Raw genomic sequence first — 6,244 nt, forward strand, 5'->3', positions numbered from 1 at the left:
CCTAAAAATATTCTGAAACTCAACACTTTGAAATTAATTAATTTTGCCTATGACTTTTGATCTTGTTGTTAAAATATTGCTTAATTTATGCCCGCTATTACTTTATATCTTCTAAGATGGTCCTAGTATTTCAAAAATTTTGTAGGGTTTTAGGAAAACAAAAGATAACTATTAGGCTAACTTGGGTTATTAAATATAAAGTATCTTCCATTGGGCTTTGTTTCCCCTAATCAGAGGTCTCAGTTGGAAAGTGACATCAGAACCTCAGATACCACACTCCCAGCAATCAGGTCCTCTTGAGATTGGCTATAGAATGTTACCCATGCATTCTCCCTGGGCTCACCCAGAATCACAGACCTGGGGCATGACCTAGTGTCAACTGTCCTTTGCCCATCAGAACACTACTGGAGCCTGATGGGAGTGAGGCAGTTAGACCATTGGGCTTTGAATGATGCATCGATTTTAAGAGCTAAAATCATACTTTCTCTGTATTAGAAAAGGTTTTATATACTACAAAACTACTATGTCTTCTACAATATATTGTCCTGTTATTCCTAATATTTATCTTGTCCAGACATTGAATTATGAACATAAGGATAGGATTAACCATTTAGTGCCTGTTCCATGGATTGGCCTCTTCCTATATAACATCATATGTAGGTTAACCTCTCATTTCATATCCACTTGGGTAGAAAAAATTACATTATTGTCTAACAATGTATTCCTTTATTTATAAAAATTTTAACTCATTGCAACTTACAAAAGTTCTAGGTAGAAATTTGCATGACATGAAGAAAAATTTAAGTATTTCTAATAACATGACAGGTATTTTTTAAGATTTTTAATATTTATTTTTTAGAGAGGGGGAGGGAGGGAGATGGAGAGCGAGAGAATCATCAGTGTGTTGCTGCTTCTCACATGTCTTCTCACATGTCCCCCAACTGGGGACCTGGCCCACAACCTAGGCCTGTGTTCTGACTGGGAATTGAACTGGTGATTCTTTGGTTCACAGGCCAGCGCTCAATCCGCTAAGCTGCACCAGCCAGGGCACATGACAGGTATTTTAAACTGGTTAAATTGATGCCACTTTTACCAAATAAGAAAACAAAAACAAAATACTCTAAATTATTTTAGTAACATTTTAAATTTCATAATCAGTAATATGACTTAAAATCACTAGTTCAGAAATACATCTCTCTCTAGTTCCAGATTTTAAAATACTGTAAGAGTATTTTACTCTTAGTCTGTATCCTCCTCCTTAGAATCATGGCCCTAAAATGTGTAAATGTTGCTATCATATATCTGGAAATCTCTTTTTTTTTTCTTCAGGATAATATCCACTGTTTTTTTAAGCGTTCTGAAATGTTTTAAGTATTATTGATATCCTAAGATTTAAAGATACACTGCAAATACACTCTTTCCCTTTTTGTGAAAAAGGAAATTCAGATACACTTTGTATTCACATTTACTCTGCACTAATGCAAATATTTAATGACTTAAGGCAAATGCAAATATTTAATGCCTGGGTACTAGGCAAGATTTGTACCATTCTATACGTAAAAACAATTAATGCTATGTGAATGAAAGTTACATCTTTCAGACAAAATGTGGAACAAGAAAAGCAAGCTGAGAACGTGTCCTAAAGAACTGAGAAAGAGCGTTGAAGGACAGGATGGACTGGGGGCATATTGTGTAAGCAAAGCTGGAGGTCACATGTCCAACAGGGGGGTGTGTTCAGGCAACTGAAGGCAGAGCTGTGCATACTTCACTGCACTTGTGAGGTCAGTATTTTTGTCAACATGGCAATAAGTTAAAGGGAGGGAGGGAGGGGAGGAGAAGAAGAAAGAAAGAAAGGAAATTTGTATCCATTTATTCTTAGTCCTGGTACACTTATTCCCACTCCAGCCCCAGACAAATCAATTTAACATTTTGCTGTCAGTTTTTAGCTCTACGACCAAATCGTGTGTCCCTACTTTCATTGGTAGATATTCTAACAAATGGAAATCTTCCTATTTTTCTTTTTAATACAAAAAATGATACTCAGATTTCTTTGTTAATGATTCATGTACTATGAGTATTTCTATGATTAGAAAACAAAGAAATAGAAACATTATTGTTCTTGAGCAAGAAATGTTTTATTATTTATGAAGTATGTATTGAATATATTTAAGTACATATAACTTTGAGACCCAAATATACATATACTTTTGTAATTGCTATTTTAGCAAAAAATTATTCACTCGATATTAATGAAGAAAACAAAAATAGGATCTTTGATTTCTCCATAGTTAATAACTATTCTAATTTTGTTTGGGGGCTCTGTCATGATTTATAATAATAACATACCATCAATTTGTCTAGCTAAACAGCTTTTGTAAACAAGTTTTTTACACTGATAGGTAAATCCTTACTTCAAAAAGCAACCATGGAGATCATTAAGGCCAACCTATTCACTTGCCTGAATAAATTTTTAAAAAACAGGAACATGGAAAATATTATGCTCTGTGCTCCTGGTAACTAAATCCTAAGCCAGGTTTAGGCATTGCTCCTTGTACTCCAAATTTGTGATTTTTCACTGCAAGTGACACCAACATTATTAAGAAATTTGTGATTTTTTTGTTTTGGTTACTATGGAAACATTCATTTGATGACTCAGCAAAACCATAATTCTCCCATCCTATTTTAGAGATGGATAAATTAAGATATATAGAAAAGAAGCTAACAATAAAATCAACATATAATAATAAAATAGAAATAAAAATGCATGAATATTGACTTTATTTGCTAGAGCACTTTTCATGGGCAAAATGATTTTAATTACAGATGAGCAATTTCAAAAGAATGGAAACACTTAAATGATGCATTTATTTTTCTACACCTGCTAACAGGTGCTGAAATCTGTTTGGATTCTCTGAATACAGATTTCTGTGGCCAAAGTCTCATTATCATAAAACCCAAGATCAAAAAGACTGAAATATTGAGGCTGATTTAGTTTTCAAATGCAAAGCAGCAGCTGGATTAAAGCACAAGGCTACTGGAGAAACCCTGAGAGAAACAACTGACATCTCTCGTCACGGGATGTGCGCTCACACAATGTGCAGACTGATTGGACACACCAAACTGGCAACGTTCATCATGTTCTTATTCTAATAAGTTCCATCTCAGGAAACTGACATGTGGCAAGCTGCAGCAGGTTATTCTTTCGCTCCACAAAGAAAAAAGAAGGTAATTGATACTTGGATGTCACAGGTAGAAAAAAATTGCTTTTGCTAAGATTATACTTACTTTTTAAAATAACTCCATTTATAAAAGTTTTTAGTCCAAGGAAAGTTTTTCTACAACATTATATATATATATATGAAGGTATATGAATATATGTATGTAAATATGAGTATGTACATTCACTCATAGAAAAGAAGAAAAATAAGGAAGGAATGAAAGAAGAAAGAAAAAAAGGAAGGAAAGGAAGAAGGAAGGAAGCAAGGAACGAAGGAAGGAAACTCTTACAAAGCAAGTCATTGATATATTACCCTAATAATATCATAAATGTTATTTTTCATTTAATATGTATTTTTCTTTACAGGAGAGTGTGAATTCACAAGAAAAACTGATTTAGATATCCATAAACATTTATAAGTTTAGGGCAGGAACCAAAGAGAACTCTGAGCTAATTCTGAAAATGTAAAATACCAAAGCAATTCAAAAAAAGAATGCTTTAAAAAATGAGACGAGATTGATATACTCTTACCTTTGATAAAAGTCCACTAGAAGAAAAACTATTGAAAGAGAATTACATTGTGTGGCAGAAGAGTTATCAATTGCATTTACTGTTATAATACTATATAGTGTTAGTTAATATTCATCATTGAATTTATTTCTAAGAGACTTCTTTTCTCTTAAAGCAGGATTAGTTTTATCAAGCTATGGAATGTCCTAGGGAACAAATTATACATTTTGTTATTGAAGAGAGAGAGAGAGAGAGAGAGAGAGAGAGAGAGAGAGAGAGAGAGTAGGAGAAGGAGAAAGGAGAAATAAGAAAGAAGAGGAGGAAGGGGGGAGAGAAAATAAAACTGATCCACATAATAGCAGACTCCAGTGTTGTTGTTTTAGTTCCTTCCTCCCCCCTCCCTCTCTCCCACCTCTGTTCCTTCTCCCCTCCCCACCCCTCACTCTTATCCACTTCCCTCTCCTTCTCCTCCTTCCTCTCCTTCCTCTTTCTCCTCTCTTCCTTCCTCTTCCTCCTCTCCTCCTCCCTCTTCTTCTTCCTCCTCTTCTCCTCCCCCTTCTCCTCCTCCTCCCCCTCCCTCTCCTCCCCCCTCCTCCTCCCCCCTCTCCTCCTCCACCTCCTCCTCCTCCTCCTCCACCTCCTCCACCTCCTCCTCCTCCTCCTCCACCTCCTCCTCCTCCTCCTCCTCCTCCTCCTCCTCCTCCTCCTTCTCCTTCTTCTTCTTCTTCTTCTCTTTCTCTTCTTCTTCTTCCTCTTCTTCTTCTTCCTCTCCTCTTTCTCCTCCTCCTTCTCCTTCTTCATCTTCCTCTTTCTTTTAATTTAAAATAATATAACTAAAGCATGGTTGTGTATAAGAAATAATATAAGTTTAGTGCATGAGAAATACTATGATAAAATTGTAGAGCAAGGAGGAAAGCTGTCCAAACAAAACAGGTAAAGTTGCTGAAATGTTTATGGGTACATATGAGAGTAGGATAAGTATCAATTATTTTTATTAGCATTGATTAATAATATGAGGACTATAACAAAAAAGATTCATTTGGGGGCTCTTCCTAAATTTTATAATGATAATTTTTTTATTAGCTATTGTTTTCATGCTCCTACTAATGCTTAGTAATTGCTTTGCATTATTTCTTAAATATATTTTTAAAACATTAAAAATACTATGTAGTCTTTATAAAAAAGTAGAAAATGCCTTAAAGTGCAGATCTTTTTAAAAGATTTATTTATTTATTTTTAGAGAGGGAAGGGAGGAAGAAAGAGAGAGAGAGAGAAACATCAATGTGCGGTTGCTGGGAGCCATGGCCTACAACCCAGGCTTGTGCACTGGCAGGGAATCGAACCTATGATGCTTTGGTTTGCAGCCTGTGCTCAATCCACTGAGCTACGCCAGCCAGGTAGGTGCAGATTTTTAAATAAAACTACTAATTGTTCTAACAACCCGCAGAGTGTCACTGTTAAAATGCATTGCATGTCTCCACAGCTATTATTTTATTTCCTCCCATAAGCAATGATTTCAAGTCCACACGCTAAATAACCTGTTTTTCTCTATTTCCTCATCTGTAATCTTTTTTAAAAATTACCTTCACCATAAACTTATAAAGATAAAATATAAAAGCCTTTATAGCAGTAACTGTTCATGAATAGCAAGCTGTGATCAAACACTAAACACTAAGTAGTTTTTTAAAAGATCACTATCATATCCCAGTCATTTTTCTAAGCCAGGGCTATCCAGTAGAAATAAAATGTGAATATATTCACATTAAAAAAGAAGAAAGATATCAAATAAATGTCTAAGCTTATATGTCAAGGCACTAGAAAAAGAACAAACTAAAGGAAATTTAGAATAGAAGAACAAGAAAAATCAACAAAACTAAGCTTGAAAAAAAAAATAAACAAATAGGAGAAACCCTTAGGTAGACAATCAAAAAAACAAAAAAAGAAGATTCAAAATCATGAAAGAGTGGGGAAACATAACAAATGACACCACAGAAATTAAAAAGAGTGTAAGGAAATATGAAAAAAACAATTGTATACCAATACATTGAATAATCTAGAAAAAAATAAATAAATTCCTAGAAACATATAACTTACTAAGACTGAATCATGAAGAAATAGAATCTCTGAACAGATAAATAACAAAGGAGGTGATTGATTAAGTAATTTAAAATTCCCTCCCCCCAAAAGTCCAGGACTAGATAGATTCATAAGTGAATTCTATCAAGCATTGAAAGAGATAATGCAAATACTTCTTAACTCATCCCAAAATTGAAAAAGAAAGGATACTTCCAAACTCATTTTATGAGACCAGGATCGCCCTATTACTAAAGCCAGACAAAGAACACCTTTAAAATAGTAAACCATAGACCAACATTCCTGATGAATATAGATGTAAAATCCTCAACAAGACATTAGCAAACCAAATTCATCAGTGCATTACAAGTATCATACACCATAACCAAGTAAAGTGAATCTCTGGGGTATGAGGCCGGTAAACATATGTAAATCAATCGATGT

The 6,244-nt window shown here is 34.5% G+C and overlaps 1 non-coding gene across 1 annotated transcript; it reads right to left on the reverse strand.

Annotated features, from left to right (window-relative positions):
- Nucleotides 1-235: 235 nt before the first annotated feature.
- On the reverse strand, nucleotides 236-470 carry LOC123816003. Its single transcript, XR_006785215.1, has one exon. It is a non-coding gene; the product is annotated as a small Cajal body-specific RNA 6 (non-coding RNA).
- Nucleotides 471-6,244: the final 5,774 nt, after the last annotated feature.

The sequence above is a fragment of the Phyllostomus hastatus genome, unplaced genomic scaffold, assembly GCF_019186645.2.
Source record: "Phyllostomus hastatus isolate PE091 unplaced genomic scaffold, TTU_PhHast_1.1 phas_contig_196, whole genome shotgun sequence".
Taxonomy (NCBI): domain Eukaryota; kingdom Metazoa; phylum Chordata; class Mammalia; order Chiroptera; family Phyllostomidae; genus Phyllostomus; species Phyllostomus hastatus.